The following is a 15,800-nucleotide window of genomic DNA, read 5'->3' as shown; positions in this document are numbered from 1 at the left end:
TTTTTCTTCAGATTTATAAAGTTAAAGAAATCTGAACTGCGGCGTTTCCGATATTTCTATGTCGTAAAATTTCCTCAGAAGCAGAAAATTTATCGTCTTTCCATCAAATAAATGCTGGAAATGTTCCACGTCGGATACGTCGTTTCCAATAGCACGTGTGCTCGAACAATTATTCCCGTAGACAACTGAGCAACTGAGCAGAACAGAATGCAAATGAGCAAAGACCAAATGAGCACTGAGCGAATGCAAATGAGCAAAGAGAAAGATTTCCCCAAGTACATGGGTATTTATTTCTTCAAGACGTAGGTGTGTTCGTTAATTAATTTTTATTGGCTGAGATTTTGCGATCAGGCTAACCTTGCGGTCCAATTGGTTAAATATCATGACGTCAAAATCTCAAAGTATTGGTCGCTTTAATCTGGTCGGGTTCCTGTCCACGTGCCACCTCTCTGATGTCTTCAACAAGGCACAAAAAAAATCCAGACTCGCACACACGGCACGGGGAAAACCTGTTTTCCTGCTGGCTAGCAGATAGTGCAGAGTTGAACTCACCTTCCTGGACGATAATTTTATGCATGGTTCCACCCAAGTAATAAAATATTCTTCCCATACAAAAAATAACCAATTTTCAAGGGTGCAGTAAGGAGATGTTTTTGAGTGTTTTTTCAAGTAGGGTAATAAATGATTTTCCTGTCTGAGGACGGAGACTTGTAAACTCCTAGGATTGAATACATTTCATGATTATTATTATTATTATTATTATTATTATTATTATTATTATTATTATTATTATTATTATTATTATTATTATTATTATTATTATTATTATTATTATTATTACCGTGTTTCCGTGCTCACAGAGGAATAGGAAATGCCTGGGTTGAATGGGCTAACAAGCAACTCCCTTAAATCAAGTCAGCGAAATAAAACTTTTAAAAATATCATATTTTCTTTCTTTTTTTTATCACTTGGTAACGTAACAAGTAAATTACAAAAACGATACGAGAGGTGAACCCTCAGCTCAGTTAAAAATGCAGAATAAATGGAATGGACATGGCAGAATTAAAGATTAAACCCAACTACTAACTTACAATTCAGGAAAACTCTGGGTTATGTCCTCGAATGGGACAAGAAACAAAGGGGGACCCGGCAACGAGTAATGAACACCGTGGGGGTAAAGGCCAAAGCAATTACAATCACTTGAATTTATTACCAAATTTTACACAACATTAAAGTCGTAGGCCAGTATAAGGGAAAAAATATTAGATGGAGCCTTAGCTCCTAGTTGCCTTTCAACCGGCCGTAACTTCACCCTTAATACTATTAGACCTAGCAGGTTCGTTTATAAACCGGGATAGTGCCCCATTGCTTAAAGCCTGAGTACACTCGTTAGTGAAGGAACATGAAAATAAGGATCAACAGATCCGAAGCCGTAAGAGAAGAAGACCCATATTAACTTGGCCAGAAATGTTAGAAGAGACAATATTAAGTCGAGAGCAAAATATGAAGGGCTAGAAGTCCCTAGCATGCAGATGCTATTCCACTCAACCAAGACAAATAAAGACAAGTACCAGTGAAGATAAATACCAAAGGAAGGGAACAATAAATGTTCGAAGTTAAAGCAAAATTTGTCACCTAATCCAAGTGTTAACGAGTACACGTCCCTCCAGCTTCCTTATATTTCACAAAAGCCCATTAGGGCAGAATTCGTACATAACATTCGATAAGGGAAGGGTAGTTTGAAGTCAGAGCATTTGCGAGGCTCTTACCTCCAAAATTTACGTATCAGGACGCAAAGCTAGATGTAACATTATACCAGAATTCGTAGGAATCTTTTCAACTCAAAATTATACAAATCAAGCTTTCTGAAGTACGTTAGTTCCTGCCGCAATGTTCCATTAATCCACCAGCTCCGCCATACTTCTCCCGGAAGGAAGAGCTCCCAAAACAACACTCCTTAATGATTCATGTTAGACAGACACTGGGCTCAGGGAACGCTCAGTTTATATAGAGGCGCTGGTGGGATGTTTTCAGAATAATGACGTTATGTGTACAGCAATTGACATAAAGTTATCGAAGACGAACACTGATTGGTTGTGAAAGGTAAATAAGAGTAGTTAACGCCCAGGAACAGTTTACGGTTAAACCCGATTATCAAACTTTAACTCACCCACTATCTCTCGGAAGGTAAAATTAACGATTGCCACAAATAAGACAGTAGAGACATCTAGATGCAGGTTCATCAATCATTTCAACATTAAACTTTGGGCCTTTTCTGGATACAAATACAGTATAGTTACACTTGACATTAGTTTTATCCAGCCGGGTAGGACATACAACCGGCGCAATTATTATTATTGACAGCTATCATTTTGGAATTTGCGTATAGGAATGTTCGAAACCTCTGCATGGACATAAATGTTTAGGCCGTCATGAGTTAATGGGAGGGGGAAAATTCACAATAATTTGACATATTAAGTGGTATATCAACGTTTAACTGTGTTTCTGATAATGCAATAAATTGTAAAGGAAATCTGAGTTGATCTAGTTGATAGAGTAATTTATCAATGTTAAATCTGATCCCATCTTTGTTCATGTGAAAAATAATTAAACCTGTATTATGAGCTTGGTTATTTAGATCTGCAATACATTCTAGAGAAAGAGTGTCTATTTGCTGTGCCAAGTTCATTGTTCAGTTACAAGTCCATGATCTGCTATCGTCTTCGGTTGATTTTCTATTCTCAGTCATACAAAATGGCCTAGTTGGTTAAGGCAGGAGAATCCTTCAGGGAGTTCAGGAGTGTTCTTAATTATTGAATCATTCATTTGACATTAAACAACAAGTGCAGTAGCCTTTATCATAGTACATTGATATATAGAGATATACTCCATATAAACTAAACGAGCTTACTCCAATGATAAAACTATATACACTTCAAATTATCTTACATGTCAGTTGATATAATTTTGTATCAATATAAATTCGTGTACTGTAAAAACTACACAGTTATATTCAAGTAAATTGACATAAATGCAAGTAACAACAAATGAATTATAGTATAGGGCAGGAAAGGTCCTTCGGCGGCTCAGTGATGCTGTTGTCCATCCAGGTCACAGTCAGTCAATCTCCGCTTTGAATTCTGGTAACATTTGGCGGTGGACTCTCATCCAGTTCAATGCTTGGTGGCCATTCAAATGAAATCAGAATAACAACAATTTTAAAAAAGGTGTCATCCAGTTATACACAATGCATTTAAATAACTAGACATAGCTGCATTATATTTAAGAAAATACGGTGAAGACCGTACCACTTCTGATGATATAGAAACGATGTTCAAGACACTTGTACATCCTACCAGGCCTGGTAACAACACTAAACACGATTAACACGAATGTACTCTGATGGTCGCTCCAAACACTTAAATTTTTATGCCCATATCTTACTTTCCAGGGATATACCTTGTGATAAATAGGTACAACTAATAGCCAATATAAACAACTCTCTTTCTGTTATTTTATATTAATGCTGATAGCATCCTTCATTACAGGATCCGTGCGTAGAGTAATGTGCTGCTGTTGGTGAATATTGAGAGAACTACTTAGAGGCCGTTGATTAACAGCTGATGGTAATATATAAACAAACATTACTAAGTGTGACAAAATTAAAAACGTTTTAAAAACGGGAAAATACGAAGGAACGTTTCATTTACTGTATGTGCAGATGTCTAAGCAAGTATATAAACCTATGGTGAGTGGTAAAGGTGATTTGATGTGGTTTTGCCGTACCCGTAAAGAACAGGCAATTCAGAAACCGGATAATATTTTGGCTGATTTTGTTAAGGTGAAAGGCGGAAACTCCAACATTGGGACTATATTTAGTAAAATGCAAGACCTCTTGATTGCTATAGTCAAGACTTTAGAGTTTCGTTCAGCAGAGTGTGAAAAAATTACTGAAGGAAAATAATGAAATAATGATGCGTTAACGAAATAAGTGAAAAGTTAAAAATTAGCTAATGAGAAACTTAAGGTGGAGAATACTGCATTGATTGAAAACATAAATTATGTAGAATCTTATCCATAAACTATAATGAGGAAGTAAAAGGTGTACCGTTGATCAGTGATCAAAATATATATGTGACCCTAAAAAACATTGCTCGCACATTTGGAGCACAGTGCAGGACGGAGGACTGTGAGATTGCCATCGCATAGGTAAGCAGAATCAAAGAAATAACGTTCCTCCATCAGTTATGGCGATTTTATATTCAAGGCAAACGCGGGACAAAATCCTAGAGTAGAAGAGGAAGCAGAAAATCGGCAGGAAATATGTAAATTACGTCGGCGATTTTCCTGTTTATATAAATGAACATTAATTGAAAGAAACAAGCCAGAATGACTTCTGGTTAGCGCGTAGAACGAAGAACGCGCTAGAATACAATCAACCAATCAATACTGATCTGCATTTAGGGCAGTCGCCCAGGTGGCAGATTCCCTATCTGTTGTTTTCCTAGCCTTTTCTTAAATGATTTCAAAGAAATTGGAAATTTATTGAACATCTCCCTTGGTAAGTTATTCAAATCCCTAACACCCCTTCCTATGAATGAATATTTGCCCCAATTTGTCCTCTTAAATTCCAACTTTATCTTCATATTGTGATCTTTCCTACTTTTAAAGACGCTGCTCAAACTTATTCGTCTACTAATGACATTCCACGCCATCTCTCCTCTGACAGCTCCGAACATACCACTTAGAGGAGCAGCTCGTCTTCTTTGTCCCAATTCTTCCCAGCCCAAACTTTGTAACATTCTTGTAACGCTACTCTTTGGTCGGAAATCACCCAAAACAAATCGAGCTGCTTTTCTTTGGATTTTCTCCAGTTCTTGAATCAGAAAATCCTGGTGAGGGTCCCATACACTGGAACCATACGCTAGTTGGGGTCTTACCAGAGATATATAAGCCCTCGCCTTTACATCCTTAGTACAACCCCTAAACACCCGCATGGTCATGTGCAGAGATCTGTACCCGTTATTTACAATCATATTTATGTGATTACCCCAATGAAGATCTTTCCTTATATTAGCACCCTGATAATTACAATGATCCCCGAAAGGAAATTTCACCCCATCAACGCAGTAATAAAAACTGAGAGGACTTTTCCCATTTGTGAAACTCACAACCTGACTTTTAGCCCCGTTTATCAACATACCATTTCCTGCTGTCCATCTCACAACATTATTGAGGTCACATTGCAGTTGATCACAATCTTGTAACTTATTTATTACTCTGTACAGAATAACATCATCCGCAAAAAAGCCTTACCTCTGATTCCACTTGTATATTCATAACATATATGTATATATATACATGAAATCATAAAGGTCCAATAATACTGCCTTGAGGAATTCCCCTCTAAATTAGTACAGGGTCAGATAAAGCTTCGCCTACTCTACTCCTCTGAGATCTATTTTCTAAAAATATACCAACCCATTCAGTCACTCTTTCGTCTAGCCTAATTGCACTCATTTTTGCCAGTAGTCTCCCATGATCCACCCTATCAAATGCTTTAGACAGGTCAATCGCGATACTGTCCATTTGACCTCCTGAATCCAAGATATCTGCTATATCTTGCTAGAATCCTACAAGCTGAGTTTCAACCTTTCCTAAAGCCGAACTGACTTCCATCGAACCATTTATTAATTTCGCAAACATGTCTAATGTAATCAGAAAGAATGCCTTCCCAAAGCTTACATGCAACGCATGTCAAACTTACTGGCCTGTAATTTTCAGCTTTATATCTATCACCCTTTCCTTTATACACAGGGGCTACTATAGCAACTCTCCATTCATTTGGTATAGCTCCTTCAAACAAACAATAATCAAATTAGTACTTCAGATATGGTTCTATATCCCAACCGATTGCGTTTAGTATATCCCCATAAATCTTATCAATTCCAGCCGCTTTTCTAGTTTTCAATTTTTTTATCTTATTGTAAATGTCATTGTTATCATACGTAAATTTTTAATACTTCTTTAGCATTAGTCTCCTCCTCTATCTGAACATTATCCTTGTAACCAACAATCTTTACATACTGCTGACTGAATACTTCTGCCTTTTGAAGATCCTCACATACATACTCCCCTTATTCATTAATTATTCCTGGAATGTCCTTCTTGGAACCTGTTTCTGCCTTAAAATACCTATACATATCCTTCCATTTTTCACTAATATTTGTATTACTGCCAATTATGCTTGACATCATGTTATCCATAGCTGCCTTCTTTGCTAAATTCAATTTCCTAGTAAGTGCCTTCAATTTCTTCTTACTTCCACAGCCGTTTCTAACTCTGTTTCTTTCCAATCTGCACCTCCTTCTTAATCTCTTTATTTCTCTATTATAATAAGTTGGGTCCTTACCGTTCCTTACCACCTTTAAAGGTACAAACCTGTTTTCACATTCCTCAACAATTCCTCTAAACCCGTCCCAGAGTCTGTTTACATTTTTATTTACCGTTATCCACTGGTCATAGTTACTTCTTAGAAACTGCCTCATTCCTGCTTTATCAGCCATATGGTACTGCCTAATAGTCCTACTTTAAAGACCTTCCTTTCTATCACATTTATTTTTAATTACGACAAAACAGCTTCATGATCACGAATACCATATGTTACTTCGGTCTCTTTATAGAGCTCATCTGGTTTAACCAGCACCACATCCAGGATATTTATCCGTATAGTTGGTTCCATCACTTTCTAAATCAGCTGTCCTTCCCATATTAACTTATTTGCCATTTGTTGTTCATGCTTCCTGTCGTTCGCATTTCCGTCCAAATTGACATCTTGTAAATTCAGATACCAGCTACAATCACATTCCTTTCCATGTCGTTTCCCACGTAGCTGATTATCTTATCAAATAATTCTGGATTCGTGTCAGCGTTACCCTTCCCCGGTCTGTACACTCCAAAAATATCAAGTTGCCTATTATATTTAGAAATGAGCCTTACACCTAAAATTTATGTTTTTCATTTTTAACTTTTTCGTAGCTTACAAATTCTTCTTTCACCAGAATGAATACTCCCCCACCCACCATTCCTATGCTATCTCTACGATACACACTCCATTTCCGTGAGAACATTTCTGCATCCATTATATCATTTCTCAGGCATGATTCAACTCCTATTACTATATCTGGTATGTATATATCTATTAAATTATTTAATTCTATTTCTTTCTTTACAATACTTCTACAGTTCAACACTAACATTTTTGTGTCATCCCTACTTGATTTCCAGTTCCCTCTTCCCTTATCATCGCACCCTGGGCCACCTCGTTTCCCTGAATGTACCTCCCTATTACCCTTCCAAACAAATTTCCTAACTTATAAGTACCACTGCGGTTTTAAGTGAAGGCCATCTGTGCGCAAATCCCTATCTCCTATCCAACAATTAGGATCTAGAAATTTCACTCTCAGTTTCCCACAGACCCACTCCAATGTTTCATTTAAATCCCCAATCACCCTTCAGTCAGTACCCCTCCTACACAGTATTCCACTGATAACAATCTCCGCTACCTTAAACATCATCCGTGCTGCATTTACCAGATCCCACACATCTCCAACTATATTGGTAATTATATCAGCTTGCCTTACGTTGTTGGTACCCACGTGAAGCACTACCACCTTCTCCTTTCCCTCCTCCTTCTCTTCTACTTTCCTCAACATCTGCCTCAACCTAATTCCTGGATAACACTCTACCGTGGTTCCCTTTCCTCCACAAACTTTCCCCACATGTCTAACGATGGAATCCCCCATGACCATAGCCTCAACCCTACCCTCCTCATTTGATCCCCTCCCCTCCTGGTCAGCCCTATGTTTCCTGATAGCTGCAGAAGCTACTACCTCCTCCCTTTTCTCTTTCCCATGACCCTGTTCCACCTGTTTTTTCCTATCATCTACTCTACATTTCCGTTTCCTACCTTTTCCCTTCCTCCTACTTCCACATATCTCAGCAACAGTTCCCTGTTCCTCATCTTCCCTCTGATGTTCTACCTGGAGTGACTCTACCGATTTCGCACAGACACCTGTTCTGAATTCTGATCCTTAATAGGGCACTTAGCCTGCAATCTCCTTCCCCTTAGAACATTAGACCACCTGTCTTCTGCAACTCCCCCTTTTCTTCCCCTCCCTCTTGTACATCTACTGTAACCTGTACATTGTTTGAGGGAGGCATGTCTTCCTTCCTGTCTTCTGTGATAATCCTAATTATCTCCCTCAAACTCACCAACTCCTCCCTCATACCTCTCAATGCCTCGCCACAACCACAGTTCCTGCACTTGCACACCAAAGCCATTCTTTACGCATAAATGAAAATAAAAATAAAGTAACTTATGTGCAAAAAATTAACGGAGGGATATATTGCCTGGGATAGTACTCAAAGATCACACGGCAATAAGGTAAATTATATACGACTACACTACAATACTGCTTACTTACCCTATTTTTATCCTACAACACCATAACAGGATAAAAACTGCTGTTAATTACTGAATACCGTACGCAATACACAGGAATTGTCCAATTCTAAACTGCAATTAAGTGTATCCTAATTACAACAACAGAATTTTAGTAAGAGAGTTTCTACAGATACCTCTACTGTACCGGTACTACACAAATATTTTACAATGATATAATATGCACGCTAAATTCTAATACGATATTACTCTTATACTACACTACAGTTCACTTCAATAATTTTAAACTACGTTCAGACGTATCCTAATTAAAATACCGGTAGCCTACCTTATGTCACTACTAAACACAAACAGAAATGAAAATTGCAAGTTTGAAATTTGCTAGCACTACTGTACTCAAAGATTACCAACAAAGCTAAATGCTTAAAGAGATTATTATTTGTACTATGCTCTAATAGATAGACACGAATATAGCGGGCAAGATACGGTACTATCTAAATATATTGTATCTACACAACAATTCTCAGCTGAAATGGGGTTATATGAATTTTTACCGCTGATGGATTACTATAATTTTCCCTACTACGCGGGACGGAGAATAAAAATGTCCTCAAATGGTGAAAAATCAGTGGTTGTCTACAATAATTTCTGTTAAAACTACGCCGGGGGCTTGAACTGCAATATTATTGGGATAAAGTAATTTGCTTATTTGATTATTAATTTTTACTCGATGAATAAACGAAGGTGGAAAGTACAAAGTATGTAGGGAACTAAGACTACAAATTATCGGAATAGAGTAATCAGCTGATTTTGCATTATTTACACAACTACCATGTGCATGTAGCAACAATCGTCAACAAACCAAAAACTGTTAAATACTGTAATTATCCAGTGAAATTACCGTGTATTCTCTTCTTTTTAAATTGAAGTTTACAGGCGTATCGTGTTATTTAATTTAATAAGTTATTAAATAAATTGTTACCTTCGTGATAGTTTGAACGGATATCTACACGAAACATCGGAAGAGTTGCGGCGGAAGTTACAATGAGCTACAACTCCTTATGTTAATCTGCCTTTGTAAGTATTATACCAACTAACCTACAGATATTTAAAATATTGTTTTAAAATGTTAACATTATATTAATATTAATTATTAATATTATATTAATATATTATTATATTAATATTATTACCTAAATACAGTATACTTATACAGTATACATGGACTTGGAATTAAAAAGTATTCATGTGGGAAGATGACTACAGCCGTGTACTTCAGGTTGAAAAGTGAGCAGTAGTGGTGAGCAGTGATGAAAATGCATGTCATCCTAGAAAACATCGTTCACACACTTCGAGCGCAATGCAGAACGGAGGACAGGGAATGTTTCCATCGCGAAGGTGATTATGTGATGCTAGTACAAATTTATGAATACTTTGTGTCTTTTGTCAAAATGTCAGTATGGCTTTATACCCGAAAAATTAACATTAAATGCTCTGGATTAAGTTATTCATTGTATAATCTTGAGGAAGGAAATTATATTAAGGTTTCCCTATGTGGCCTTAGTAGGGCCTTTGATTTTGTACCATATTATAGAGTATTTTGCTTGATAAATTAGCATATGACATTTCTGTAAATGAACTTGAAATTTCTAGATCATACATATTTGGTCGAACCCAATATGTGGAGGTAAATGGAGTGTCCTCGAAAGAATCTGTCGTAAAGTATGGGTTGCCCCAGAAGTCCGTACGTGGTCTCTTTACCTTTCTGATCATTATAAATGACTTAGATGGGAATGTACAAACAAATACTGTCCCATATGCAAACGACTCTACTTTTCTGACCTCATGTAAAAATCTTGATGAACTATTGTTGTTGTCAGAACATACACTTGAGGAAGGTAAACCATGGTTTAAAGTAAATTGTTGTTTCTGCTATTTGCTTTACGTCGCACCGACACAGATATGTCTTATGGCGACGATGGGATAGGAAAGGCCTAGGAAGTGGAAGGAAGCGGCCGTGGCCTTAATTAAGGTACAGCCCCGGCATTTGCCTGGTGTGAAAATGGGAAACAACGGAAAACCATCTTCAGGGCTGCCGACAGTGGGGCTCGAACCCACTATCTCCCGATTACTGGATACTGGTCGCACTTAAGCGACTGCAGCTATCGAGCTCGGTAGTAAATTGTTTTATCCTCAATGAAGAGAAAACTCAAAACTTAATTTTTAACCTAAAAATCAAGAGAGTTAAGCTTCTTGAATTACATCTTGACACAAAGCTGACATGGGAATACCACAATAACCAAATTTTTGTCAGGCTATCCCGAGTAGTATACCTACTTCTTTATATGAAGCATGTAGTAACTAAAGCATATGTGCATTCTGCATATTTTGCATTTTTCAGAATATTTTTGGTATGGTCTAATAATTTTTACAACAGTGCGCACGTAAGTGATATTTTAAATTTGAGAAAAAATGCTATTCGCACCGTTCCAGGTGTTACCCATTACATATACTGTAATACAATATTCATTGAACTGTCTGTTTTAATAGTAATCAATTTGTACGTTCATAACCTTCTGATATATGGGTCTCCATTTCTCCGACTAGTCGAATCGTGCAATTTCTATGAAACACTTTTCCGCCTTGTCAATACTTTACAATTTATTACATATATCTACCGTACATTTTTCGAAAGCTAGTGCTCTCTTCTTCAGAGCCGCAAAAGCACCAAACAAAATCCCTGCACTTGATACATTTATACACTGACTGACAGAGCAAATGCAACACCAAGAAGGAGTGGTCAGAACTTTATGCCAATTGCAGGGTAGACTGACGTCACTGAGGTATGCTCATGATGTGAAATGCGCCGCTGTGCTGCGCACGAAGCGAACGATAAATGGGACACGGCGTTGGCGAATGGCCCACTTCGTACCGTGATTTCTCAGCCGACAGTTATTGTAGAACGTGTTGTCGTGTGCCACAGGACACGTGTATAGCTAAGAATGCCAGGCCGCCGTCAACGGAGGCATTTCCAGCAGACAGACGACTTTACGAGGGGTATGGTGATCGGGCTGAGAAGGGCAGGTTGGTCGCTTCGTCAAATCGCAGCCGATACCCATAGGGATGTGTCCACGGTACAGCGCCTGTGGCGAAGATGGTTGGCGCAGGGACATGTGGCACGTGCGAGGGGTCCAGGCGCAGCCCGAGTGTCAGCACGCGAGGATCGGCGCATCCGCCGCCAAGCGGTGGCAGCCCCGCACGCCACGTCAACCGCCATTCTTCAGCATGTGCAAGACACCCTGGCTTTTCCAATATCGACCAGAACAATTTCCCGTCGATTGGTTGAAGGAGGCCTCCACTCCCGGCGTCCACTCAGAAGACTACCATTGACTCCACAGCATAGACGTGCACGCCTGGCATGGTGCCGGGCTAGAGCGACTTGGATGAGGGAATGGCGGAACGTCGTGTTCTCCGATGAGTCACGCTTCTGTTCTGTCAGTGATAGTCACCGCAGACGAGTGTGGCGTCGGCGTGGAGAAAGGTCAAATCCGGCAGTAACTGTGGGGCGCCCTACCGCTAGACAACGCGGCTTCATGGTTTGGGGCGCTATTGCGTATGATTCCACGTCACCTCTAGTGCGTATTCAAGGCACGTTAAATGCCCACCGCTACGTGCAGCATGTGCTGCGGCCGGTGGCACTCCCGTACCTTCAGGGGCTGCCGAATGCTCTGTTTCAGCAGGATAATGCCCGCCAACACACTGCTCGCATCTCCCAACAGGCTCTACGAGGTGTACAGATGCTTCCGTGGCCAGCGTACTCTCCGGATCTCTCACCAATCGAACACGTGTGGGATCTCATTGGACGCCGTTTGCAAACTCTGCCCCAGCCTCGTACGGACGACCAACTGTAGCAAATGGTTGACATAGAATGGAGAACCATCCCTCAGGACACCATCCGAACTCCTATGGACTCTGTACCTCGACGTGTTTCTGCGTGCATCGCCGCTCGCGGTGGTCCTACATCCTACTGAGTCGATGCCGTGCGCATTGTGTAACCTGCATATCGGTTTGAAATAAACATCAATTATTCGTCCGTGCCGTCTCTGTTTTTTCCCCAACTTTCATCCCTTTCGAACCACTCCTTCTTGGTGTTGCATTTGCTCTGTCAGTCAGTGTACAATACAGTCATCAACAAGACAAATTATACATAAATCTCGAACTTCTTACAATATTTCTTTTGTGTCTAAACTGTTCACTTACACTTACAATGTCTTTAAGTAAAAACTGAATAAAATGAATAAAACTTATTAAGTTAGTCACTGTATATTAAAATGTATAATGCATTCTGTTCTGTTCTTGAAACTTTTCCATTCCTTAAGTCCTTATTTACACTTAAAAAGGAAAAGTATTTCTTTTGTGTCAAACTGTTCACTTACACTTACTATGTCATTTAATAAAAAAACTTTAAAAATAGAGTAACTTTTAAATCGTAAAGTGAATAAAACCTATTAAGTTAGCCACTGTATACAAAAATTTAAAATGCCGTCTGCTCCTTTCTTGAAACTTCTCCTTTCCTTAAGTCTTTATTTACACCTAAAAAAGAAAACATTATATTTACATTTCTAATTTGTAATTCAAATATCGTATTTGTATATTTTATTCCAATAATTGTTAATAAATTTACTGCTATAGTTCTAAGACCTTTCATATAAATCGCAATTTCTCCTCTTAATCCCGTCCGACCATGCGAGCCATTTTAACCGTCAAGTTCCTTTAAAATGAACAACCAACAAAACCAACTTTAGAGACTTTTTTTACGAAAGGGATGACAACTCAGATGACTAGAGAATTATAGTTTTACTTCAGTTTCAGCTGGTACCAAATTTGTCAAAATCAAAACAACATTACACTTGTCTGAACCAAAAAGACACGTCCATGCTCTTACGCTTGCTGCCGGTGACCTTACGAGGCGAACTGCTTTTTGTCACTATGCTGCCGGTTACGTAATGTAGGGGAGGGGAGTATGTCAACGACCGGAACTATTTCTTTCTCTCTCCCTTTCTCTCCGTTTTCCTTATATGATTGTACGCTAATTTGTACATCGCATTTTCTTCATTCAGTGGTTCATTTAAATTATTCTCCTTATTGCTTCTCTGGTCTAGATACATGCATATTTTCTCTAGAGCGTCCGCTAATTTTACTTTCGTTGTCGTGTGCAGTATTTCCATATCTTTATCTATTTCCGTAAAATCGTGACTGTACTCCTCCTCACCAATTGCTGAGAACCTTTTTTTAATGAATTCACGTGCTCGTTGTATCTTATCGCCAAACTCCTACCTGATTGTCCTATATATTTCTTACCACAACTTTGGCACTTGGTGCAATATACTCCTGATTTATGGAACTTACTGGACCTGTTAACCTTATGTGAATTGAAAAAATCTCTTATTATTGTTGTTTGTTTTAAACGCAATGTCAATGCCCTTTTTGTTAAAAATCTTTTTTATTCCATACAAGCGTCTGTTGTGGAATGTTATTACCGCCACATTCTTCCTTTTCTTTCTTCAAAGTTGATTTGTGTTTATTTACTGACTTACTCTTTATTTTTTGTACAGTTTTTTCCGAATATCCATTTCTATTCGCGATCTAATATATTGTATTCATTTCTTTTTCGAATGCTTATCTTATTGAGGGTAATTTAAGGGCCCTACTGATAATACTGTAAAATGTTGCCTTCTTCTGCTACCCTGGATGGTTGGAGTCGTTCCTAATAATAGTACTAGTAGTCGTTTCTTTTCTAAAAGCCTGGTATCTAATTCCGTACTATTTGTCGTTATTTCGACGTCTAAATAGTTCAGCGATCCTCCTTCCTCTGACTGAATTTTAAATTTGATATCTTTGTATATTTCGTTCACCCTTCTTAATACTTCTCGCGGACCTATATCTCACCCATTTGATTAGTCCTTTAATTTTCTCAGTTATTTTATTTGACTCCAAATATTCCATGTAAATATTCGCCAGAATAACCGACGTTGGGGAACCCATAGCCAACCCCATCTCCTGTTTTTATATTTTATTATTTAATCCGAAATATTTTTTCTCTAAATGTGTATCCTAATAACTTGATAAATTCTTCAATCTCTGTTTTACTTAATCCGCTATGTTCTATTAAATTCATTGTAATAATATCTATCCTTTTAGAGATGGGGATATTGGAGTACATATCTTTAATATCGAGACTATGAATTGTGTAATTTTCCTTCATTTCAGTATTCCGTGTTCGGTTACAGAAATCGCTTGTATGACTGGCTGTTGCCTGCGTTGTGAATTTAAAATGCTTCCTTAAGAAAACCTGTATGAATTTGGCCAAACTGTACGTCGGGTATTCTGGCCAATATTTACATGGACTATTTGGACTCAAATAAAGTAATTGTGAAAATTAAAGGACTAATCAAATGGGTGAAACATATGGACGACGTTTTATAATTATAGATCACAGACATATAGTAAATAGACTGGCAGCACCCTATCTCGTAGCTCTGGTGCAGGTGAAGCCGGAAGCTTGCGGCCGCCACCATCTTACGTCACCACAGAGCCACTGTAACACATGCATGTTACTGTGTTACGTGCAGTTTTGTTTTGTGTGTTTTAATACACTTTTCACAATAATACTTCGGAAAACTACTGCGTGGCAGAATGGTGAATACCTGCGTAGTGTTTGGATGTGGTTATTCCTATTTACGAAGAAAGAATAAAGAAGGAATAGGAGTGTCAATACACCGGTAAGTGGTGTACATATGCTCATGTACACCTGTTGCCTACTCATTTATACAATTTTATTTACTATTCTATTAAAGATGCCTATATCAGTTCCTTCTGATGCATGTTTGTCGGCGTTAGCCCCCTTGTGATCAAGTGCGGCTAGGGCCTAATAATAATAATAATAATAATAATAATAATAATAATAATAATAATAATAATAATGATAATAATAATATAACATTGGGTTATAAGTTAAGTTCTTGTTTCGGTGGTGTTAGAAATGGAATATTTAAAGATACATTGCAAGTATATCAAAATTACTGTTAAAATTAGAGTGGAGGGATTGGTAAGCTTGTAACAATCAAATTAGGTGTTAAGTTTATTATCACATAATTTTATTGAATATATCTCAGGATTTGGTGGTAAAGATGTTAGTCAGTTATTATCTACCGTATGATACTTGCAAGGAAGCTATTGTACAAAAATAAAATCCTTAGGTGGGCTGAGCGGCTCAGACGTTTGAGGCGCTGCCCTTCCGATCCCAACTCGGCAGGGCTGATCTTGGCTAAATCTG

This window comes from Anabrus simplex, chromosome 2, assembly GCF_040414725.1.
Source record: "Anabrus simplex isolate iqAnaSimp1 chromosome 2, ASM4041472v1, whole genome shotgun sequence".
In the NCBI taxonomy this organism is placed as follows: Eukaryota; Metazoa; Arthropoda; class Insecta; order Orthoptera; family Tettigoniidae; genus Anabrus; species Anabrus simplex.
This window is presented reverse-complemented; position numbering follows the sequence as displayed.